Raw genomic sequence first — 26,409 nt, 5'->3', positions numbered from 1 at the left:
CTTCAAGGCCCTGAAATTCGGCACTCCACGGTGGAGAAAGAGGCCTAGGCCATAGTGGAAGCTATTAAGCACTAGAGGCACTATCTCACTGGCAAAAAGTTCACCCTGCTGACTGACCAGCGCTCAGTTGCATTCATGTTTAATAACCAACAGCGGGGCAAAATCAAAAATGATAAAATTCTGAGGTGGAGAATTGAACTCTCCACCTTCAACTATGACATCATGCACAGGCCTGGGAAACTCAATGAGCCCTCCGATGCCCTATCCCGGAGAACGTGTGCCAGAGCGCAGATCGACCAGCTATATGCCCTACATACAGATCTTTGCCACCCGGGGGTCAACCGGCTTTTCCACTTCGTGAAAGCCCGGAACCTGCCTTACTCCCTTGAGAAGATCAGGATGATGACCAGGGACTGCCAAGTCTGCGCAGAGTGCAAACCGCACTTCTACCGACCCGAAAAGGCTTAACTCATCAAGGCCACCCGCCCCTTTGAGCGACTGAGTGTTGACTTTAAGGGCCCCCTTCCCTCCACCAACCGCAATGTGTACTTTCTTAACGTTATCGATGAGTACTCACGGTTCCCCTTTGCCATCCCCTGCCCCGACACCACTACCACGTCAGTTATAAAAGCCCTGCGCAAGCTCTTCACTCTGTTCGGATACCCATGCTATATCCACAGTGACAGAGGGTCCTCGTTTATGAGTGACGAGCTGCGCCAATATCTACTGGCTAGGGGAATTGCAACCAGTAGGACCAGGAGCTATAATCCCCGGGGGAATGGACAGGTGGAGAAGGAGAATGTCATGGTGTGGAAAGCCACACTCTTAGCCCTCAGGTCAAAGGGACTGCCAGTCTCCCGCTGGCAGGAGGTCCTTCCCGAGGCACTCCACTCCATCCGCTCCCTGTTATGCACAGCCACCAATGCCACCCCTCATGAGCGACTCCTTTCTCTTCCCAGAAAGTCGACCACTGGGACTACCCTACCAACTTGGCTGACATCCCCGGGGCCAATGCTGCTCCGGAAACATGCGAGGAGCAATAAATACTCCCCGATGATCGAGAGGGTTCACTTACTTCATGCACCCCCAGTATGCCTATGTGGTTTTGTCTGATGGGCGGGAGGACACGGTTTCCTTCCGTGACCTGGCGCCCGCAGGAGCACCGGGCCCCTACCCTGAACACGCCGTGGTGACTATTGACCCTGTACCCACCGATGTATGTACCCACGAGACACCACGCACTCCAAGCCCTACACAGACACCACACGACACTCCCATACCGGCCGCGACGCACACACACGAGGGATTACCGACGCCTAACGTGCTGGCACCTGAAGTCAGGCCGGAGCCAGCACAATCACTGTCGCCGGTGCAATCACCACCGGTGCTACGTAGATCACAGCGACAGACTCGACCGCCTGATAGACTTAACCTGTAAATATACTTGTTTTAAATATTGTCAGTCACTTCACCCTGCGGGACTCTTTTTAACAAAAAGGGAGGGTTGAGTGTGGTAAACCACATATATATGTTGTAACTGGGTTACCTGTCTGGACACGCCCCTCTGCTGACTGTTCCTGTGGCTCCTCCCACAGACCCCTGAATATGCTCATTGCTCCAGGGGCAGATACTCAGCATGGTGGAGGTCACATTTTACTGCTAATAAAAGTCTTTCAGTATTTACTCTACTTCCAGTCTTTTGGAGTTACTGATGATGCATCAGATGTATTGGATCAGGTTCATGGCATTGTAAAGGGGGAGGGTGAACAGCCAGAAGTCACGGTGCATATATCGACATAGGTAGGAAATGGAGAAGGACCCGAAGAGAGAATATAAGGAGTCAGGCAGAGAGCTGAAAAGCAGGACCTCCAGGGTAGTAATCTCTGGATTGCTGCCTGTGTCTTGTGCTAGTGAGAGTAAGAAAAGGATATTTTGGCAATTAAGTGTGTTGCTGAGGAATTGGTGCGGAGAGCAGGGTTTCTGATTTCTGGATTATTGGGATCTCTTCTGGGGAAAGTATGACCTGTACAAAAAGGATGGGTTACCACTGAACCTGAGGGAGACTTTGGGTGGGTTTACTAGAGCTGCTGGGGAGAGTTTAAACAAACTTGGCAGGGGGTTGGGAACCAGAGTGGTAGGGCTGAGGGTGGGACAGTTGGTATACAAGTAGATGCAATGTGTGGTGAGATTGTGAGGAAGGAAAGGCAGATGATAGAGCAAAATTGCAGCCAGTGGGGCAAATTAAGGTAAAAATGAAAAAGGGAGATAAATACAGGACTGAAGGTGTTATATTTGAATGCATGTAGCATATGGAATAAGGTAGATGATCCTGTGGCACAGTTATAGTTTGGCTGGTATGATGCTATGGGCATCACTGAGTCGTGGCTGAAAGATCATAGTTGAGAGCTTGACCTCCAAGGATCAACCGTATCAAAAGAACCAGCAGGAAGGCAGAGAGGATATGATAGCAACACACATCAAAGTTGCTGGTGAACGCAGCAGGCCAGGCAGCATCTCTAGGGAGAGGTACAGTCGACGTTTCGGGCCGAGACCCTTTGTCAGGACCTTTCCAGCATCTGCAGAATTCCTCTTGTTTGCGAGGATATGATAGGTCTGGTGGTAAAAAAATGAAATTAAATACTCAGAAAGAAGTGACATAGAATTGGAAAATGTAGAATTCTTGTGGGTAGAGTTAAGAAACTGCAAAGGTATAAAGACCCTGATGGGAGTTATATGCTGGCTTCAGAAGAGTAGCTGGGATGTGGGCTACAAATTACAATGGGAAATAGAAAAGGCATGCAAAAAAGGCAATGTTGTGATTCTCATGGCAGAACAGGGAACATAGTTGCAATTCTGTAACAGGGTCAGCCATGATGGAGCGGCAGAGCAGACTCGATGGGCCAGATAGTCTAATTCTGCTCATATGTCTTATGGTCTAATTTCCTAAACTGGTACATGGCTATCTTTAGATTGATAGTGTGATTTTGGATGCAATCAGTAAGTTAATATATCAACCGTGGCATCAACTGAATTTGTCATTGAAACAGCCAAGCCATTAAAAATTACTATTTCAGTGTGGATCAGTTAAAGAAATAGGACAGATGGAAAATGAGCAAAGAAAGAGCATATAATAAATAGGATGCAAAGGAAAGAAGTTTCTGTTTCCTCATTTTAGTACTTGTCTGCAAATCTATTTCAACCTTTTGGAATCTTGTGCAGTGACCCTCTGAACATTAGAATTGTGTTAAATCTGTATTTTTTCATATAACTTTGAATTCTATGACTTTCACTTCCTCAGGTTAACCAAAGAAAAAAACATACAAGCAACAAAAACAACTTAATATGTTAGAATTCTTCATTTTTCCCCTGAGTTATATTTTATTCTGTGCTTTTTATTTTTATGTATTGAAAGATGGAAACTAGTGTATGGAAGCATTTTCTTCAAAAAAAAAACATGCACACACATACAACTGACTTGTTGAATCAGTCCTTCCCCATTGCAGTTAGATCACCTGGGATTTTTATTAACAAATAGTGCCTGTTTAACATTAGCTTTCTCATTTGGCCTGTTAACTTCCATCTCTGGGTAGACCTTGTCTAGATAACACTTGAATGATGTACAGTTCGGCTTCTTTCTCAACTCTAAATGTTCATTGATGTCACCATAACTTCGTTTCCTCAACTCTGCTCTCAAGGATAAGAATTGTTCCTGAAATACACAAAATAATTCTATGTTTCGATGTAAGTATCAGCAAATTGATTAAAAAATGACTCAGGTAAACACTTACCTTCATATTTCTTCCCCGACTGAAGCGGAAACAAGATTTACCAACATTACTTCACCACAACAGTGACTGAGAGCTTGGAGCAAGAATATTATAAATTACCTATAGATATAATATTTATGTTATTATTCCTGGCTCATAGTAAATCTCAGATTCAGTTTATAATTTTTCCTTTAACCTATAAAGTTAAGAATTTGGCACATCTGACTTGCTTTCACCCGAAGGAAGCTACTTCACATCACACTGGTTACGAGAACTATGGTAACTAATTCACATTTGATTACTTGTTCAACCAATATGCTCAGAATCTTAACTTGTGTGTATACTACATTGAAAAAATTCTAAGGTTAAGCAAACATGAAACAGCTATAAATAATTTTGAAACAAATAAAAACTTATAGTTCTGTACTTCAAAGCAATTGTGAGTTTATCTTCCATCTACAGCAAAATAATTGAAACCAAATTGAAAATTCAGCTTTGAAGCCTCAAGGCAAAAAAAAATGAAAGTGGACTGAACAAAGTGGAAATAAAGATACAGATGGAATGCTCTAAATGGTTCAGAAAAAAAAAGTTACTGCCTCATTTGTCTGAGTTTGCATTAGTTACAACAAAGCCATTTCTTTCTAAAGTTAACTGATCTCACCTACGTAGCAAGGGTAATGATAACGAGCCAATATTTTGCCCCTGCCAAAAGGTCACATCTCCATTCAAGGTGAGTACCTGGAGTAATTGTATCATCAATGTTAGTCTCACTAAAGCCAAGGAAATCTTTGGGAGTAATGGATTATCCTCCTATTCACAGTTCTTAAAAGAAAAAAAAAGGAGTGGTCTTGAATTTGTATTATTTAAAATCATGCTGAAATCTCTGTGCTGCCCTCGCTCTGGTACAAAATTTCTGGCATTCACTGTGGAAACTTTGAAGCTTGCTGTCAGAAATATCCCGTCTCCCCCACATTGAGACATGATGTAGCCTTTTTGGTACAAACACAATCAGATTCACCACGACATTGCTGGGATGGAGGGCTTCGGTTCTGGAGGGCTAGTGAGTGGACTGTGCTTGTTTTTCTTCAAGTAAAGGAAGCTGAAGTGTGACTAGATGCACGTACATAAAAACTGAGAGGCATAGACAGGGTAGTTACAAGCCCTTTCCTGTCGTAATGCATAGGCTTAAAAAGAGAGGAAGGTGTTTTAAAAGAAATCAATTTTTTTTTCTTAAATATGATCTATATGGCAGTGGCCACTCCGGTGAATGATATCTGTTATCTGTCAGGTAGGGTGCCATGCACAATCCTAATTTGATGGAGACAGACGTGAGAGCACGGAGGAACATCTGTGAAACTTCTGAAATACCTGCTTCGCTGCCACTGCTACTGAGGGATCCAGAATCTCTGGAGGGGAAGGCCCTGAGTCCTGAGCTTTGCTTGTTGCTTGGCGGCTGGGGCAGGGTCAAAGCGCTCGGCAGAGATGGTGCTCGGTGCTCGGTGTCGGAGGGCCGGTCGGAGGCTCAAAGTTTTCGGACGGACTCAGAGTTGGCTGTGGTCGGGTGCTTCCAATGCATCGGCAAGTTTGCGGCGCTTGGAGTTCATGGCAGGGAGAGTTTCTCCCTTCTACCGTCTGCGTGAGATGATGGGGCTATCAGGATTTGAGACTTTTTTTTTACCGTGCCTATGGTCTGCTCTTTATCAAATTATTGCTTTGCACTGTTGTAACTATATAGTCATAGTCATACTTTATTGATCCCAGGGGGAAACTGGTTTTTGTTACAGTTGCACCATAAATAATAAATAGTAATAGAACCATAAATAGTTAAATAGTAATATGTAAATTATGCCAGTAAATTATGAAATAAGTCCAGGACCAGCCTATCGGCACAGGGTGTCTGACCCTCCAAGGGAGGAGTTGTAAAGTTTGATGGCCACAGGCAGGAATGACTTCCTATGACGCTCTGTGCTGCACCTTGGAGGAATGAGTCTCTGGCTGAATGTACTCCTGTGCCCACCCAATACATTATGTAGTGGATGGGAGACATTGACCAAGATGGCATGCAACTTAGACAGCATCCTCTTTTCCGACACCGCCATGAGAGAGTCCAGTTCCATCCCCACAACATCACTGGCCTTTCGAGTGAGTTTGTTGATTCTGTTGGTGTCTGCCACCCTCAGCCTGCTGCCCCAGCACACAACAGCAAACATGATAGCACTGGCTACCACAGACTCGTAGAACATCCTCAGCATCGTCCGGCAGATGTTAAAGGACCTCAGTCTCCTCAGGAAATAGAGACGGCTCTGACCCTTCTTGTAGACAGCCTCAGTGTTCTTAGACCAGTCCAGTTTATTGAAAATTTGTATCCCCAGGTATCTGTAATCCTCCACCATGTCCACACTGACCCCTTGGACGGAAACAGGGGTCACCGGTACCTTAGCTCTCCTCAGGTCTACCACCAACTCCTTAGTCTTCTTCACATTAAGCTGCAGATAATTCTGCTCACACCATGTGACAAAGTTTCCTACCGTAGCCCTGTACTCAACCTCATCTCCCTTGCTGATACATCCAACTATGGCAGAGTCATCAGAAAACTTCTGAAGATGACAAGACTCTGTGTAGTAGTTGAAGTCCAAGGTGTAAATGGTGAAGAGAAAGGGAGGCAAGACAGTCCCCTGTGGAGCCCCAGTGCTGCTGATCACTCTGTCGGACACACAGTGTTGCAAGCACACATACTGTGGTCTGCCAGTCAGGTAATCAAGAATCCATGACACCAGGAAACCATCCACCTGCATCGCTGTCAGCTTCTCCTCCAGCAGAGCAGGGCTGGGGGAGAAGCTACATAATTATATTATGTTATAATTATGTAGTTTTGTCAGTTTTAGTCTTGGTTTGTCCTGTGTTTCTGTGATATCTTTCTGGGGGAACATTGCATCATTTTTTAATGCATGCATTTCTAAATGACAATAAACGTGGACTGAGTGCCCTCATAATCTAAAAAAAAAGAAATATCTGATATGCACTGCGTGAGAAGGTGGTGGAATTAGATACAATCACCATTTAAGAGGCTTTAAAACAGGCAATTATAAAGGCAAGGCATGGAAGGATATGAACCTACTGAGGGTAAACGGGAGGGCAGAAAGCTCAGCGTAGATATGTTTCTGTGCTAGAATTTGAGCATAACATGGATTATTCTTACTCCAAACCAGAAACAAAATAAATCCCTGGGAACTTTAAAATGATGCATTTGAAATTTGGACCTGGAAAGCAAAGCAAATCTAAAACCAAAAAAGTTTTGTTGAAGTTTCTAAACTGAGCCATATAAAGGATTCTTTACTTATCAAGAAAGCTTTACTCTAGTCTAACCAAAGGTGAAAGATAATTTGTGTTCTTATGGGTCCAACGTCAAAATTTTAATAATGAGGAAAATTAACTACTCGTTTCTGGTTCGCTGCAACCCCAGGCCTCATGCTCATTAAACAAGAGATTCCATGGACTGCGATTTTCAACTACGATCTAATATTTTTCTTGTATTTCTATCTTCATCGTAATAATATTCTTCACTAAACATCAACCACTAAATAATCTATGGGTGCAATGCTGTGATTCAATAAAGTACAGTTCAACATTATAACCTTACCTCATTCACGCTTGCCAGACCATAAAATTTAAAATCATGCCGAACTCCATACATTTGTGGAAACATTTTGTTGAAAGGTTTACCCTATAAACCCAATGCTCTGTTATTATCAGCCACCATTTGGAAAAACACAGAAAACTTCAATTTGCTTATTTAGTAATAATTTAGTAACAATCCAATGAGACTTTTTTTATAACTTATCTTGTTAATAAGTACTGGGAGATTTTAAAAAAGTATGACAGATTTGAATGAGGATACAGACTCCACCTCCACATCATGCTGGTTGATAATATATAGTTTCTCCTCTTGCATGATCCTACTCATATTTTAAGCTACCATGATTATCCAACAAATAACCACCCTACCATTCTTAACAATTGCAACATTTAATGTAGCTGCCAAAATAATTTGCAGTGTCAAATAGAGACTAAAACCTAACTGTCTGCGGGCCATAGTATTGAATGTACCAAATGCAGTTTTCATAAATGCTTCACTTGTCATTCACAATTACCTCCAGATTTCAAGATTGTAAACTTCTCTTGCTGCCTTTATATCATGCCAAACAGTGACTATGTCCACAGGGATATGGCCATAAAGGTCAAAACTGGGGGTTTGCCAGTAACAACATGTTTCTGTTCCTGAGAACTGGTCGTAACGCATAATATTTTTAAGTTGGAAAAGAACAGTGTAGGGTGGGATTCCAGAAATAACTGTGATGGGAGAGTGAGCAAATGTGGGAAGAGTGACCACAAACAGACCTCACAAATTCAGTAAGTGAGCTTTTCAGCTCAACCTAGCCTGACTGTTGTGGCTCAGCAAAGGAGTATGGGGAGAGAAGAGAGGAGGCATGCAGAAATGACTTTCCTAACCAGAATTAGATCTGCTGAAGAAACCTCATGGCAAAAATGAGTACAAGAAAGAAACAGAGTCAGGTGGCATAGGTTAAAGACAAAATCATTCCCTCAGTGTCAACATAATGAAGGAGCTGGTTACTGACTTCAGGAAGTGGGGTGGAGCACACATCCCTGTCTGCATCAGTGCTGCTGAGCTGTTTGAAAGCTTCAAGTTCCTGAATCTGAATAACATCAACAATTTTTCTCGGACCAGCCACAAGGATGCTGCAGCCAAGAAGAACACCCACTCCTCTATTTCCTCATTAGGCAAAGAACATTTGTTATGTCTCAGACGCCCCTCACCGAATTCTATTGATGTATCATAGAAGCAGACCTATCTAGATGAATCACAGTTTGGTTTGGCAACTGTTCTTCTAAAACTGCAAGAAATTGAATAGCTGTGAACACAGCCCAGCCCATCTCACAAACCAGCCTCCTCTCCAATGACTCAAGCTACACTTCCCACTTCCTCACAAAGGCAGATAATGTAATGAAGCTAAAAGGTTTCATCCAACAACCAATCAACCTCTCCTGTCACACAGAAGATACAGAAGCTTGACAGCATGTATCATATTCGTGGACAGCTTCTATCCCACTGCTATCAGGCTCTTGAGCAGACTAAAGGATGAGCTCTTGATCTCCAAGTCTACCTCATCATGAAATTTGCACCTTATTTGTGAACCTGCATTGTACAGTCATTTTACTTCAGTGAAATTACACAAGACATGATCTGTCTGGATAGCACAACCAGCTTTCATTGTATCTTGTTACACATGGTAGTAAGAAACTAATCGAATCCAAATACGTGTCCGGAGCACAAACACAAGAGATTCTGTAGTTGCTGGAAATCCAGAGTAACAAACACATGAATTCAGCAGGTCAGGTAGCATCCATGAAGAGGAATAAACCTGACATTTCAAGGTGAGACCCTTCACAGGCTGACTGAAGCCATAAGACCAAAAGACCATATGGCCCATGGAATCTGCTCCACCATTCCATCACGGTTGATTTATTATTCCTCACAACTCCATTCTCCTGCCTGCTCCCCACAACCTTTGATACCCTGACTAATCAAGAACCTACCAACCTCTGCTTTAAATCTACTCAATGACTTGGCCTCCATAGCCGTCTGTGGCAGTGAATTCCACAGATTCACCATGCTCAGGCTAAAGAAATTTCTCCTCATCTCTGTTCTAAATGGATGTGCCCTCTGACTTAGACTCACATCCTATAGGAAGCATCCTCTTTGCATCCACTCTATCTAGACCTCTCAATACTCAACAGGTTTCAATGAGATCCTCCATCGTTCTTCTAAACTCCACAGAGTTTGATGGCCCAGAGCCATCAAACTCTCCTCATACGTTAAACCTTTCATTCCCAGAATCAGTTTTGTAAACTTCCCCTGAACCTTCACTAATGCCAGCATATTTTTCATAGATGGGACACAAAACTGCTCAATGCGCCAAGTGTGATCTGACCAGCGCCTTATAAAGCCTCATCATTACATCCTTGCTTTTATATTCTAGCCCTCTCAAAATGATTGCTAACTTTGTATTTGCCTTCCTTATCACTGACTCAAACTGCAAGTTAACCTTTAGGTAATCCTGCACAAGACCCTTTGTATCTCTGATTTTTGAATTCTTTTCCTGCTTGGAAAATGGCTTACACTTTTATTCCTTCTACCAAAGCATGACCATACACTTCCCTAGACTATATTTCATCTGCCACTTTGCCCATTCTCCTATCTGTCTAAGTGCTTCTGCAGACTCTCTGCTTCCTCAACACTACCTGCCCCACCTCCCCTCACGAATCTTTGTATCATCTGCGAACTTGAAATACAAAACCATCAACTCCATCATCCAAATCATTGGCATGTAATATGAATGGAAAAAGTCCCAAAACCAACCCATGGAACACCACTAGTCACTGGTTCCCAATCAGAATAGGACCCCTTTCTTTCCACTCCCTGCCTCCTGCTAGTCAGCTGGTCTTCTGTCCATGCTAGTACCTTTCATGCAGTACCATGGGCTCTTATCTTGTTAAGCAGCCTCATGTGCAGTACCTTGTCAAAGGCCTTCTAAAAATCCAAGTAAACAACATTCACTGACACTCCATTGTCTATCCTGCCTATTATTTTCTCAATGATTTCCAACAGATTTGTCAGGCAAGATTTCTCCTTAAGGAAACCATGCCAACTTTGGCCTACTTTATCATGCACACTCAAGAAGCTTGAAACCTCATCCTTATTAATGGACTACAACATCTCCCAACCATTGAAGTCAGGCTACTTGACCTATAATTTCCTTTCTTGTGCCTCCCTCCATTCTTTAAGAGTGGAGTGACATTTGCAATTTTCCAGTCCTACAGAACCTTTCCAGAATCTAGTGATTCTTGAAAGTCATTACCAGTGTCTCCACAATCTTTTTAGCTATCTCTTTCAGAACCCTGGGGTGTAGCCAATCTGGTCCAGGGGAGTTATCTACCTTCAGACATTTTAGCTTCCCAAGCACCATTTCCTTGGTAATAGCAGTTACATTCACTTCTGTCCCCTGATACACCAGTATTTCTATCATACAGCTATGTCTTCTACAGTGAAGACTTTCACAAAATACTTGTTAAGTTTTTCTGCCATTTCTTTGTCCCCAATTACTATCTCTACTGCGTCATGTTCCAGCAGTCCAATATCCGCTCTCACATCGCTTTTTCTCAGTATATATTTGGAAAAAAATTGGTATCCTCTGTTATACTATTGGCTATCTTACCTTCACATTTCATCTTTTCTCTCCTGGTGGTTTTTTTTAAGTTGCCTTCTACTGGCTTTAAATCCTTCTCACTCCTTTAACTTCCCACTAATTTTTGTGATATATAAATATCCTCCCACTTTTGCTTTTATGTGGTCTTTGTCTTCCCTTGTTAGCCATGGTTGCTTCATCTTCCCTTTGGAAGTTAAGGTCCAGACTATGATCTTCTCACTATCCTTGGAAGTTAAGGTCCAGACTATGATTTTCTTTCAGCCATGACTCAGTGATGCCCATAATGTATACCTGCCACTCCCTAACTACGGTATAAGATCATCTACCATTATTCGGTATACTGACTGAATTCAAATATAACACTTTCAGTTCACTGTTCATCACCCGTTTTGATTTTGCCTCCATGTTGCATAAATCCATCCCACTGACTGGAAGTTTGCCCTATCATTTGCTTCTTCTTCTTCACACTCTCACTGCGCAATGCATCGACTTGAATAGCAATTCCTGCATCCTCAGCCCTATCACTCTGACTCCCTGTCAAGCCCTATCAATCCTCTTGCCAAACTAATTTAAACCCTCCCCAACAGCTCTAGAAAACCTGCCCACAAGGATATTGATCTCCCTCGGGTTGAGATCTTACCCATCTGTTTTGCACAGGTCTTAAATTCCCCAGAAGAGATCCCAGTGATCCAGAAATCTGACCCTCTGCGTCCTGCACCACTCCTTCAGCCACTCATTCATCTGACCAATCATCCTACACCTGGCCTGACCAGCAAGTGGTACTGGGAATAATCCAGAGATTAATACCTTGGAGTTCCTGCTCTTTAGCCTCTCCTTAGACACACTGCGCAGGACCTCTTCCCTCTTTCTACCTGTCCCATTGGTCCTAATGTGCACCATGACTACTGGCTGCTTACCTTCCCTCTTGAGAATCTTCTGCAGACACTTTGAGACATCCTGAACCCTGGCACCTGAGAGGTAACCCACCATCCTGGCTTCTCGTTCATCTACACAGAGTCTGCTGTCTTTTCTTCAAACTATAAGAGTCTCCTATCACAGATCCAACTCATGTTTTTGACTTTATGCCTCCCTGTTGAGCTCAGAGCCAGTTACAATACCACTAGCCTGGCTGCTGCTGCTGCTGTGCATTGATGGGCCATACATCCCAGCACTATCCAAAGGAATGTACTTGTGGATGAGTGGTCTGCAGCAGATAGCAATCCATTCAAATCCACCCCACCAATTCTGCAACCACTTGTTCTTGCATACAGTATAGGGGATCTATTATTCATGCAATCATAATCTGGGGAGGATCTGTAATATCCGGCTCCTTATCAGACACAACGTCAATGTTTTTTCTCCTGGCAGTATATCCATAGCTAGCTCTGTATGCTATATGTTTTACTAGATAACTTTGTCTTTGCAATCTTTCATATTTGCCACACCAAAAACATGAGTTGGATTATTTTTCTTAACTGCCGATTCAAAACCTACTAACCCTATTACAGGCCTGCTGAACACCGTATTATAATAGGCGATTGGGATGTAGGCTAGCAACATTTAGATTGAAAAACTCAGCCTTGAGGGTGTCTGTGATGCATCCTCTAACACACAAATTTCTGCTTATTTGAAAATTCATCTTTTGATTATGCTTTTAGCTAAACTTTCTCTGTCAGTATCGGATCTCTTGATAGTTATGCAAAGTATTCCCTTTCAAAAAGTTATAACTGGATCGACAATTTGTATTTATTTATTTAGAGATGGAATTGGTCCTTCTGGCCAAATGAGCTGCACCACTCAGCAACCCTTATATTTAACCCTCGCCTAATCATAGGACAATTTACAATAACCAATTAAACTACTAAACGGCATGTCTTTGGACTGTGGGAGGAAATTGGAGCATCTGGAGGAAACCCACGCATTCAAGGGGAGGACATACAAACTCCTTACAGAGGGCGCCAGTATTGAACTCTGAACTCCGACGCCCTGAGCTAAAATAGGGTTGAGTGTACTGCACCATAAGTTGATATTATGGGTCCCTTACACTAGAATTGATGAATATAGAGCTATTTGATACCTCCTTCTCAATATAAGACAGGCACAGGGAGTTGTAAGCCATGGCTTCCACTCTGTGTGATGAGTCATACAGATGCCATTTGTGGAAAATATGTCCACACATGAACACGAAGATATTTTAGCTGCCCGCCACGCATCTAAATCTGAGCAAAAAGTTAAAGACTTTTTATAATAAACACATACAGGAGAAAATTCTTTCAATTTAGTTAGATTAATTGTCAGCATTTGAAATTATGGCATTGTAGCCTGTAGTAAGATTTGGTTGCAGGAGGGGCAGGACTGGCAGCTCAATGTTCTGTGGTTCTTTTGTTTTAGTGTGATATAGCGGGATGGATTAAAGGAGGGATGGCATTGCTCGTCAGGGAAAATGTCATGACAGTGCTCCGTCAGGACATATTGGAGAGCTCATCTACTGAGGCTATATGGACGCAACTGAAGAATATGAAGAGATGACCAAGTTAGTGGGATTAAATTGTAGGCCACTCAATAGTTGGCGTGATTTAGAGGAGCAAATTTGTAGAGAGATGGCAGGTTGTTACCAGAAACATAAGGTTGTGGTAGTTGGTGATATTTAGCTTTCCACATATTGATTGGCACTCACAGATTCTGAAAAGGCTGGATGGCATAGAGTTTGTCAAATGTATTCTGGAAAGTTTCCTTATAGAGGTCCGACTAGAGGAAGTACAATGCTGGATCTCCTATTAGGGAACAAGACAGAGCAGGTGACAGAAATTTGTGTAGGGGAACACTTTGGATCTAGTGATCATAATGCCATTAAGTTCAAGATAATTATGGAGAAGAATAGGTCTGATCCTTGGGTTGATTTTCTAAATTGGACAAAGGCCAGTTTTGAGGAAATCAGAAAGGATATGGCAAGTGCAGATTGGGAAAGGTTGTTTTCTGGCAAAAGTGTCCTTGATAAGTGGAAGACATTAAAAAGTGAAATTTTGAGAGTACAGTGTTTCTATGTTCCCATCAGAAAAAAAGTCAAGGATAACAGGTATAAGGAACCTTGATGTTCAAACTGCATTGATGCCGTGGTTAAGAAGATGGAAGTGTACGGCAGGTTTAGGCAGCAAGGAACAAATGAGGTACTTGAGAAGTATACGAAGTGCAACCAAACTCCTAACGAAGGAAATTAGGAAGGTAAAAAGAAGTTAAGAGATTGCTCTGGCAGACAAGGTGAAGATGAATCCCAAGTGCTTCGACAAATATATTAAGAATGAAAGGACAATAAGGGACAAAATAGATTTAGTGCACTTTTGCTGTGTACGTTTTGGAGCTAATAAAATGTGTTACAGGTTTCATTAAACATAAAACACCTCACGCAAAACACATCAAAGTTGCTGGTGAATGCAGCAGGCCAGGCAGCATCTCTAGGAAGAGGTACAGTCAACGGTTCGGGCCGAGACCCTTCATCAGGACTAACTGAAGGAAGAGTTAGTAAGAGATTTGAAAGTGGGAGGGGGAGGTGGAGATCCAAAATGATAGGAGAAGACAGGAGGGGGAGGGATGGAACCAAGAGCTGGACAGGTGATTGGCAAAGGGGATATGAGAGGATCATGGGACAGGAGGCCCAGGGAGAAAGACAAGGGGGGGGAACCCAGAGGATGGGCAAAGGGTATATTCAGAGGGACAGAGGGAGAAAAAGGAGAGTGAGAGAAAGAATGTGTGTATAAAAATAAATAACTGATGGGGTACAAGGGGGAGGTGGGGCATTAGCGGAAGTTAGAGAAGTCAATGTTCATGCCATCAGGTTGGAGGCAACCCAGACGGAATATAAGGTGTTGTTCCTCCAACCTGAGTGTGGCTTCATCTTTACAGTAGAGGAGGCCGTGGATAGACATGTCAGAATGGGAATGGGATGTGGAATTAAAATGTGTGGCCTTTGGGAGAGATCCTGCTTTCTCTGGCGGACAGAGCGTAGGTGTTCAGCAAAACGATCTCCCAGTCTCCGTCGGGTCTCGCCAATATATAGAAGGCCACACTGGGAGCACCGGACGCAGTATATCACCCCAGCCGACTCACAGGTGAAGTGTCGCCTCACCTGGAAGGACTGTCTGGGGCCCTGAATGGTGGTAAGGGAGGAAGTGTAAGGGCATGTGTAGCACTTGTTCCGCTTACAAGGATAAGTGCCAGGAGGGAGATCAGTGGGGAGGGATGGGGGGGACGAATGGACAAGGGAGTCGCGTAGGGAGCGACTCTGCGGAAAGCAGAGAGAGGTGGGGAGGGAAAGATGTGCTTAGTGGTGGGATCCCGTTGCAGGTGGCGGAAGTTATGGAGAATAATATGTTGGAGGCGGAGGCGGGTGGGGTGGTAGCTGAGGACCAGGGGAACCCTATTCCTAGTGGGGTGGTGGGAGGATGGAGTGAGAGCAGATGTGCGTGAAATGGGGGAGATGCATTTGAGAGCAGAGTTGATGGTGGAGGAAGGGAAGCCCCTTTCTTTAAAAAATGAGGACATCTCCCTCGTCCTAGAATGAAAAGCCTCATCCTGAGAGCAGATGCGGCGGAGACGGAGGAATTGCGAGAAGGGGATGGCATTTTTTCAAGAGACAGGGTGAGAAGAGGAATAGTCTAGGTAGCTGTGAGAGTCAGTAGGCTTATAGTAGACATCAGTAGATAAGCTGTCTCCAGAGATAGAGACAGAAAGATCTAGAAAGGGGAGGGAGGTGTCGGAAATGGACCAGGTAAACTTGAGAGCAGGGTGAAAGTTGGAGGCAAAGTTAATAAAGTCAACGAGCTCAGCATGTGTGCAGGAAGCAGCACCAATGCAGTCGTCGATGTAGTGAAGGAAAAGTGGGGGACAGATACCAGAATAGGTACGGAACATAGATTGCTCCACAAAGCCAACAAAAAGGCAGGCATAGCTAGGACCCATACGGGTGCCCATAGCTACACCTTTAGTTTGGAGGAAGTGGGAGGAGCCAAAGGAGAAATTATTGAGAGTAAGGACTAATTCCGCTAGACGGAGCAGAGTGGTGGTAGAGGGGAACTGATTAGGTCTGGAATACTAATCATGCCCTTACACTTCCTCCTTACCACCATTCAGGGCCCCAGATAGTCCTTCCAGGTGAGGCGACACTTCACCTGTGAGCCGGCTGGGGTGATAAAGTGCGTCCGGTGCTCCCGATGTGGCCTTCTATATATTGGCGAGACCCGACGCAGACTGGGAGACCGCTTTGCTGAACACCTACGCTCTGTCCACCAGAGAAAGCATGATCTCCCAGTGGCCACACATTTTAATTCCACATCCCATTCCCATTCTGACATGTCTATCCACGGCCTCCTCTACTGTAAAGATGAAGCCACACTCAGGTTGGAGGAACAACACCTTATATTCCGTCTGGGTAGTCTCCAACCTGATGCATGAACATTGACTTCTCTAACTTCCGCTAATGCCCCACCTCCCCCTCGTACCTCATCAGTTATTTATTTTTATACACACATTCTTTCTCTCACTCTCCTTTTTCTCCCTCTGTCCCTCTGACTATACCCCTTGCCCATCGTCTGGGTTCCCCCCCTTTGCCTTTCTCCCTGGGCCTCCTGTCCCATGATCCTCTCATATCCCCTTTGCCAATCACCTGTCCAGCTCTTGGCTCCATCCCTGCCCCCTCCTGTCTTCTCCTATCATTTTGGATCTCCCCTTCCCCCTCCCACTTTCAAATCTCTTACTAGCTCTTCTTTCAGTTAGTCCTGACGAAGGGTCTCAGCCTGAAACGTCGAACGTACCTCTTCCTAGAGATGCTGCCTGGCCTGCTGCGTTCACCAGCAACTTTGATATGTGTTGCTTGAATTTCCAGCATCTGCAGAATTCCTGTTGTTTGCGTTTATAAAACACCTCACTTTGTTTTATTTGCAGAAACCTACAACATGGAGGCACCTTCATGAACTCCCACAACTCCTGACAGCCCTGTGATTTAATCTCTGAGCTAATCAACGGGCTGGAGTGTTTACTGATAATTGTTAAACTCTTACTTCAGCCGTCTGAGGTGCCCCCCCCCCCAGCCCGCTTCAAGCAGGCTTCAAACATACCGCTGCGCAATAGGAAACTAGTAACCTGCCTCAATGACTGTTATCCAGTAGCACAAACATGTAAAGGCTGTGTATTCAGCCCCCTGCTGTACTCACTGTACACCCATGATTGTGTAGCCAAGTTTCCATCGAACTCAATATATAAGTTTGCTGGTGACATCACAATTGTAGGCCGTATCTCAGGTAATGATGAGTTTGAGTACAGAGAGGAAATTAAGAACTTGGTGGCATGGTGCAAAGACAGTAACCTATCCCTCAACTTCAGCAAGATGAAGGAATTGGTTGTTGACTTCAGAAGGAGTAGCGGACCGCACGACCCAATTTACATCAGTGGTGCGCAAGTGGAACAGGTCAAAAGCTTTAAGTTCCTCGGGGTCAATATCATAAATGACCTGACTTGGTCCAACCAAGCAGGGTTCACTGCCAAGAAGGCCCACCAGCACCTTTGCTTCCTGAGAAAACTGAAGAAATCTGGCCTGTCCCCTAAAACCCTCACTAATTTTTATAGATGCACTGTGGAAAGCATTCTTCTAGGGTGCACCACAACCTGGTATGGAAGTTGTCCTGTCCAGTACCGGAAGGAGCTGCAGAAGATCGTGAACACGGCGCAGCACATCACACAAACCAATCTTCCGTCCGTGGACTCACTTTACACCGCATGCTGTCGGAGCAGTGCTGCCAGGATAATCAAGGACTTGACCCACCCAGCCAACACACTTTTTGTCCCTATTCCCTCCGGGAGAAGGTTCAGGAGCTTGAAGACTAGTACGGCTAGATTTGGAAACAGCTTCTTTCCAACTGTGATAAGACTGCTGAACGGATCCTGACCCAGATCTGGGCCGTACCCTCCAAATATCCGGACCTGCCTCTCGGTTTTTTTGGACTTCCTTACTTTCCATTTTTCTATTTTCTATTTATGATTTATAATTTAAATTTTTAATATTTACTATTGATTTGTAATCCAGGGAGTGGGAAGCGCAGAATCAAATATCGCTGTGATGATTGTATGTTCTAGAATCAATTGTTTGGCGACAATAAAGTGTAAAGTATAAAGATTCAATGATTCAAAGTACATTTATTATCAAAGTATGTATGCAGTGTACAACCCTGAGATTCGCCTCCCCACAGACAGCCATGAAACAAAGAAACACATAGAATCTGTTCAAAGAACACCTATTGTGCAAAATAAAAGAACAAATCTTGCAAACAGGAAAAGACAAGTGAAAAACATGGAATATGAAACATCAAACCATAGAGTCATTGAAACGGTCCAGGAATATTTAGTTTAGTTCAGTTCAATTCAGCTGAACACCTGCAAGCCTTAGGCTCTCATCCTCATTGATTTCAATCTTGCCCAACGCCTTAATCGGCGAGATCAGCAAAAATGAAGTCGATCATGGGCTCATGGCGGAATCCAGGCTTCTCGGTCTCCAGGCTGCACGCTTTGCTCAAAACCTCACTGAACTCCTTCAGAGTCGGCCAACCTCAATCAGCACGAAAACGCACCATCAAAATGTAAATCTCAAGTTCCAATAGCAGCTGAATCATTTGAAGGAAGAAGTAAAAGAAGTAGCTTTGTGAACTGTCTGAAGGACTTTGCCTTTCGTCACATTGTTTGCTGGTGCCACCTCTTCCTAGGGACCTGCATCCTCTGTGATGAAGTGCTTTGAGAGGTTGATGATGAAACATATCAACTCCTGCCTGAGAAGTGGCTTGGATCTGCTCCAAATTGCCTACCATCTCAACAGGTCAACAGCAGGTGCCATTTCACTGGAACTTTACTCTGCCCTGGAACATCTAGACAGTGAAGATGCAGACATCACTACAATGAGCTCGGCATTCAATACTATCATCCCCTCAGAACTAATCAATCAGCTATAAGACTTAGGCCTCAATAACTCCTTGTGCAATTGGATCCTTGACTTCCTCACCCAGTTGCTACAGATTGGCAGCACCATCTCCTACACAATCACCATCAGCAGGGGTGTACCACACGATCGTGTGCTTAGCTCCCTACTCTATTCACATTATATCTACGATTGTGTGGCTAAGTATAACCCAGGGCCATATTTAAATTTGCTGATGACATCACTATTGTTGGCCACATTAAAAGATGTATTGAAGGGAGACTGAAAATCTAGTTGAATTGTGCCATAACAACAATATCTTACTCTAATTATTGACTGCAGGAGGAAGAGGCAGAGCAGTCCATGATCCAGTCCTCATTAGGAAACTTTAAATTCCTTGGCGTTATCATATCAGAGGATCTATCCTGGGACCAGCACACAAGTGCCGTCATACCCTTTGACCCGTGGTTCATAATAAACCAGGCTCATGAGCTAACTCTGGCTAATACTGTTACGTACCCCGCAACTGGGTTGCCAAACCAGCAGAAATGGACCACTTAGTTGGAGTCTGGATTACTGGAACTAAGAAGGTTTTATTAAAGAAATAAGCAACACAGTACTCTAATCGTAAGGATATAAATGCAACAGGTTAGCAATGATAAAACACGCATGTACACAGAACTAGGATAATAGGAATCAATCAAGCTCTATCGCAGTCTAGGGGTAAAATGATCAATCTCAAGTGACGCAGAGTTCAGTTCAGCTGAGTACAGTTCGTAGTAATCGCTGTTGTGCCGTTGGAGAGAGAGAGAGCGAATATGCAAATTTTCGATTCAAACAGACCTTTGATGTTCCTCATAGTTAGCTTTCGGGCGAGCCCTTTTAATGTCTTCTGAGGTCACCGACTGTGACCCCTCCGTTCCGGATACAATTGTTCTTCCGCTGTGAACCCGGTACCCAGGCAAGGGCAGACACACACACACCAGGTTCCCGCCGATCGTACATTTTCACCCTGTGCGTCTATGGTCGGTCCTGCGACCAGACTGCCAAACTCCCACCAACTTGTGGGGCACACCGCACTTCCAGGGTCTCGTTATCTCGTGATCTCGTGGTGTCTGTCGTGCCTTAGCGAACCTGTTCCTTTTATCCCCCTGCTGGGGTATCGTCTGTCCATCAAACTTCAGACAGTTCAGGTTCAAAGCGACCGGTCTGTCAATACTCGGAACTGTGTCTCTTCATTAATCTCTCTCCTCTCTCATTAACATTTTGAACGCTTCTCTCTTTGTCTCTCTTATCTCTCTCATCAGCATCAATCTTCTGATAACTTGGTTTTTCATCACACAGCCATGTGACTCAGCATTGCATGGGTAACGGTGAGAAGGCCACCTTCAATAACCAACACATGTCTAGGGTTGGTATGATTTGGATTCAGCCCAACAGGAATATTGGAATGTTCCAATGATGGAACGAAAGTTGTGATAAATGTTGTGTAAATGTTTCCCCATGCAAAGTTATCATTCACCAGGAAATAACAGGTTGTACACTGACATAAAATTACAGTGGAAGCACTGTATATTTGCCACTATTTCAACTTTAACGACCAGTTAACAGAAAAAAGACCCATTACAGCTAAACCAGTCTAAATGTGCACATAAACGTTGGAGCTCGTTTCTGAAGTAGTTGGGTGTATTAGTTTACTCATGGTGCTAGACCCACATCACCAGTCATAATTCAAACTTCCCTCAAAGAATGTTATGAAAAAACTGGCTAACTCAGAAGGATTGGCACGTCCTCCTTGGAACCATTCGTGTGCACAAAGCATTTCTTGCAATAGGATCTTCCCTGGTGCTCTTCTCCACAACTCCTTCTCCTCCAACACCTCTCAGCCAAAACACAAAGCTAGATCCCTCAGATACCTGACCCTACCCAGATCTCTTGAAAGTTCTGTGACATCCCACTGGACAGAATGTTACAACACGTTACCAAGACAAACTTGATTGGCTGACAAAGCATTCCTTAGTTGGGCAAAAGGCTCCTTATCTCAGCTGAAGCCAAAACACTAACCTATGATGCTTAGTGGACAGAACACACTGCATTTGCAGAAAACTGTTAAAATAAAATGCTTAAAAGCATTGCAGTAGAAAATACAATTTTGACCAGAACTTTACAGAAAGAATGACAGCACCTCTACTTTCTTAGAAGTTTATTAGGTTTGATGTGTCATAGTTAACAGACTTGGATAGATACACAGTGGAGAATAGCACAGAGTAATTGATTGCATAAGTGTTCACCCCATTTAAAATGACACACCAAATCATCACCGGTGCAGCCAATTGGTTTTAGAAGTCAGATGTAGGCATCCGTTAGTCTCGTGAGACCATGGATTTGTGCCTTGGAAGGTTTCCAGGGTGCAGGCCTGGGGAAGGTTGTATGGAAGACCAGCAGTTTCCCATGCTGCAAATCTCCTCTCTCCATGCCACCGATGATGTCCAAGGGAAAGGCACTAGAGCCAATGCAGCTTGGCACCGGTGTCATCGCAGAGCAATGTGTGGTTAAGTGCCATGCTCAAGGACACAACACACTGCCTTAGCTGAGGCTCGAACTAGCAACCTTCAGGTCACTAGACCGACACCTTAACCATTGGCCACATGCCAACACATAATTCAACTCAGAAGTTAAATGGAGACCACCTATGTGCAGTCAAGGTGTTTCAATTGATTATAGTAAAAATACGCCTGTATCTGGAAGGTCCAACTGCTGGTGAGTCAGTATCCTGGCAAAAACTACACCATGGAGTCAAAAGAACACTTCAAGCAGCTCCGCGAAAAGGTTACTGAAAAGCACAAGTCAGGAGATAGATACAAGAACATTTCCAAGTTACTGAATATCCCTCAGAATACAGTTAAGTCAATCATCATGTTGCACGGGGTGACTGAGGAGAACCCAAGTACAGGACACCAGCACGTCGACTGAGTTGGGGATGCTGGCATAGGCGTGAATGTAGAGCAGCAAACTGGAGGAATCTTGACAAGGAGATGGGATCTACAGGGCCTATCTTGAAACTAGAGCAGAATCTGGAACTAAACTTGGAACTAACGGTTCTAAGTGGACGAGAGAACGAAGTATCACACAAGAATAGACCAACAAACTAGCGACCTGTGTAGTGACACCATCGTACTTATTTCACAGTCTCTGATGCAAACCAGGTGTACCGTAATTAAGTAAACTAGCAGCAAATGGAAATCTAATGGCTGTAATTAGAGCATAACCAGGGAGAAAGGAGTGTTAAAGGGGAACAACCAAATGGAACCATGACACATCAAGAAATAGAAAGAATATGGCACTGCTGTAAATCTGCTTAGAGCTGACCATTCTCAAAAACTCTGTGACTATGCAAGAAGTGGACTAGTGAGGGAAGCTATCAAGAGACTATAACAACCCTGGAGGAGTTACATTCTTCAGTGGTTGAGATGGGAGAGACTGCACATACAACAACTGTTTCCGGGCCATTCATCAGTGGCAAAGAGAAAGCCACTGTTGAAAAAAACTCCCACCAAATTTTGGCTAGAGGGACTTTGAAGTCAGCTGGGAGAAGGTTCTATGGTCTGATGAAACCAAAATTGAGCTTCTTGGCCAACAGACTAAATGCCAAGCCAAAAACCACACATCATCAAAAACACACAGTCCCCACCATGAAGCATGGTAGTGGTTGTATCATGCTGTGGGGATGCTTCACTGCAGCAGGCCTGCAAGGCTTGTGAAGGTAGAGGGTAAACTGAATGTATAAAAATACAGGAAATTCCTGAAGGAAAACCTGCTGCAGTCTGCAAGAAAACTGCAACTTGGGAGAAGATGTGCTTTCTATCAAGACAATGACCCCAAGCATTAAGCCAAAACTACACAGGAATGCCTTAAAAACAACAAAGTTAATGTCCATACTTGAATCCAATTGAGAATTTGGAAACAAAGTCTTTTTCTGTTGATCAGTGTCAAAAAAAGCCAAATTAAATCCACTGTGATTCAATGTTGTAAAACAATAAAACATGAAAACTTCCAAGAGGGGTGAATACTTTTTATAGGCACTGTATATACTCTGAACTTTGAAAATTGAAGATATTAGGACCTTTTACCCCTAAAGTATAGGAGAATGAGCAAAGATTTGATAGAGATATACAAAGTTATGAGGGGTATAGATAGGGGAAATGAAAACAGGCTCTTTCCTCTGAGGTTGGGTGCGATTAGCGGTAGAGGTCATGAGTTAAAGGTGAAAGGTGAAATGTTTAAGGTCAGTATGAGGGGAAATTTCTCACTCAGAAGGTGGTGGGAGAATGGAATGACCTGCCAACGGAAGTAGTGGATGTGGGTTCGATTTCTGCATTTAAGAGAAATTTGGATAGGTATATGGATGGGTGGGATATGGAGGGATAGGTCATGGAACAGGTCATTGGGACTAGGCAGAGTAACATTTTGACATGGACTAGATGGGCAGAAGGGTCTGTTTCTGTGCTGCACTGATTATCTAGTAACCGGTTCTTTAAACTGCTTTGGAAAATTTACGACAGGTGGGAGAAATAAATGACTCATTGACTTTGTGTCATCAACACATGCTCAATTCATTTTAATTTGCTACTCCTAAGAATTATTATTGATCAGTGTGATGCTGTAGCAAGATCAGAGACATAAATTCAGTGGCCACTTTATCAGGCACACCGCTCGTTAATGAAAATATCTAATCATGTGGCAGGAACTCAGTGTGTGCAGACAAGGTCAGGAGGTTCAGTTATTGTTCAGACCAAACATCAGAATGGGGAAGAAATGTGATTTAAGTGACTTTGACCATGGAATGTTTGTTGGTGCCAAATAAGGTGGTTTGAGAGTCTTAGAAACTGCTGATCTCCTGGGATTTTCATGCACAGCAGTCTCTAGAGTTTAGAGTGAATGGCGTGAAAAACAAAGCACATCCAATGAGTGGCAGTTCTATGGGTGAGAATGCCTTGTTAATGGAAGGTCAAAGGAGAATTTCTAGACTGGTTTAAGCTAACAGGAAGGCGGCAATAACTCAGATAACCAGGCTTTACATTAGTGGTGTGCAGAAGAACGTAGAACACATCAAAACTTGCAGTCAATGGTCTACAGCTGCAGAAGACCATGAACAAACACTCGGTGGCAAATTTATTAGGTACAGGAAGTGCCTAATAAAGCAGCCTCTGGGTGTATCCTGTGAGGAGAAAATAGACTCTCAATTTATTCAATGCAAGTCATAAATGGAGATTAGCCAATAACAATAGTGCTAGCAGTGACCATTCCTGCTAATGAATTAATAATTTTACTAATAGAGATGTTGGCCATAACTCTTGGAGAAAAAAATGGAACATTACTCTAAAAGAAATTTCTAAGATTTCCCCTCCCCAAATATCCATGCCACTGTCATATTGTCCAAGTTCATTGAAGTAACCCTGGTTATTGCAAACAGTCCTCCTGCCATTTTATGTGAGCTAGAGGAACAAAAACAATCTTTGAAACTGCAATGTTATCCAGATGAATATATTTTCTATTTATTTATTTTATTTAGAGATACAACATGGTAACAGGCCCTACCGGCCCAATGAGCCAGCACCACCCAGTTAAACCCATGTGACCAATTAACCTACCAACCCATGCATCTTTGGAATGTGGAAGGAGACCAGAGAAAACCCATGGGGTTAGAAGGAAAATGCACTGACTTCCTACGGACAGCAGCAGACTAGAACCTGGATCGCTGCCATTATGCTAACTACTGTGCTATTGAGCCACCCAAAAGACAAACATTTTTCTAGTTTCTTTTGATAAGTAGTACCCGCACATTCTATTAAAGCATGCTGCATTCCTCCAAGTTCATTTCTCCATTGAAAAATCATTGGAATGAAATAACAAGGTAATTACTGGAATAACTCAGTCGCTCTGTTAGGTCAATTCAGAAATGAAGCAAGCACAGGATCCCATTTCAAGTGCAGTCCCCAATTAAACTCACCTTTCACTATTGGAGGTGAGCTATATATCAGTACATCAGCATTTATGCTACAATTAGTGAGCACACTACAGCGCCATCATTCTTTATTAGATCCAATAGAGGTTGCAACTTTAAGTGACTGTCCATGAACACCAGTACATCACCTGGAAAATATAAAAAACTATAGTTCTGAAAACAATGCGTAAGTTAAACAAAGCTAAAAAAAAATTAAATACAATGTCACCAGATAAAGCTAAACCATGATTACCAGAGCAGATAGAAATGACTGAATACACTTTGCTGAAAAGTTAGCTACACAAACAGTAATCAACCTATAGATGGTTTCCTGTTCTACAGTATTACAGGCAAGAGTAAGATGATTTGGTGTTCAAGTGAGTAGGGCTAACTACAAGTTATTTCTGAGTACTAGAGCCAAAGTGGCCTTCCTGACCATACAAAGTAACAACATAGAACAGTACAGCACAGGAACAGGCCATTTGGCCCATAATCTTATGCCGAAGCAGCTAAAAAGCAAATCAACCAACACTCAAACACTAATTCATCCTACATATAATATCCATATCTCTTTGTCTCTCTTACATCCATGTGCCAATCTAAATGTCTCTTAAAAGCCTCTAATGTATTTGCCTCCACCACCATACCAGGCAGCACATTCCAGGCATCCGCCACTCTGAGTCAAAACTTACACCTATCCCCTCTCACCTTCAATGCATGCCCTCTGGTATTAGGCATTTCAACCCTGAGAAACAGATACTCCCTGTCTACTCTGTTTGCCTCTCATAATCTTATAAACCTCTATCAGATTTCCCCTCAGCCTCTGCCGCTCCAGAGAAAACAAGCCAAGGTTATCCAGACTCTCATGATAGCACATGCCCTCTAAACCAGGCAGTGTCCTGGTAAACCTCTTCTGCTCCCTCTCCAAAGCCTCAAAGTCCTTCCTATAGTTGGGCAACCATAACTGCATGCAATATTGCAGTTGAGGCCTAAGCAGAGTTTTGATAAAGTTGCAACGTATCTCATTGACTTCTGAACTCAGTATCTCAACTAATAAAAGCAAGCCTTCCACAAGCTTCCTTAACCTCTTCATCAACCTGTGCAGCCACTTTTAAGGAACTGTGAACTTGGATCCCAAGATCTCTCTGCTCAGTAGCACTGTTAATGACCTTGCCTTTAACAGTGTACTGTTTCTACATTTGCCCTACCATGGTAATCCACTCATCTACATTTTCATCCAACTCATTATTACAGGTCCCTGCAGAACTCCACTAATTTCAGACTTCCAGCTTGAATAAGTCCCTTCAACAACTACCTTCTGTCATACAAAAGAGTTCTGAACCCCAACAGCCAATTCACCACAGACCCCATGCATTTTCATCTTCTGAATTAACT

At 43.3% G+C, this 26,409-nt stretch overlaps 1 long non-coding RNA gene across 2 annotated transcripts; it reads right to left on the bottom strand.

Moving 5' to 3' along the window:
* Positions 1 to 3,491: 3,491 nt before the first annotated feature.
* On the bottom strand, positions 3,492 to 4,579 carry LOC140208525 (uncharacterized). 2 transcript variants are annotated; one of them, XR_011888818.1, is made up of 3 exons: positions 4,429 to 4,579; positions 3,789 to 3,887; positions 3,492 to 3,709 (listed from the first exon to the last, which is right to left on the bottom strand). It is a non-coding gene; the product is annotated as an uncharacterized lncRNA (long non-coding RNA). The 2 variants fall into 2 exon arrangements; XR_011888828.1 differs by having other exon boundaries at positions 3,789 to 3,861.
* Positions 4,580 to 26,409: the final 21,830 nt, after the last annotated feature.

The sequence above is a fragment of the Mobula birostris genome, chromosome 1 (assembly GCF_030028105.1).
Source record: "Mobula birostris isolate sMobBir1 chromosome 1, sMobBir1.hap1, whole genome shotgun sequence".
Taxonomy (NCBI): domain Eukaryota; kingdom Metazoa; phylum Chordata; class Chondrichthyes; order Myliobatiformes; family Myliobatidae; genus Mobula; species Mobula birostris.
Note: the sequence above shows the minus strand (reverse complement) of the source record. Positions and strands in the feature narration are given on the sequence as shown.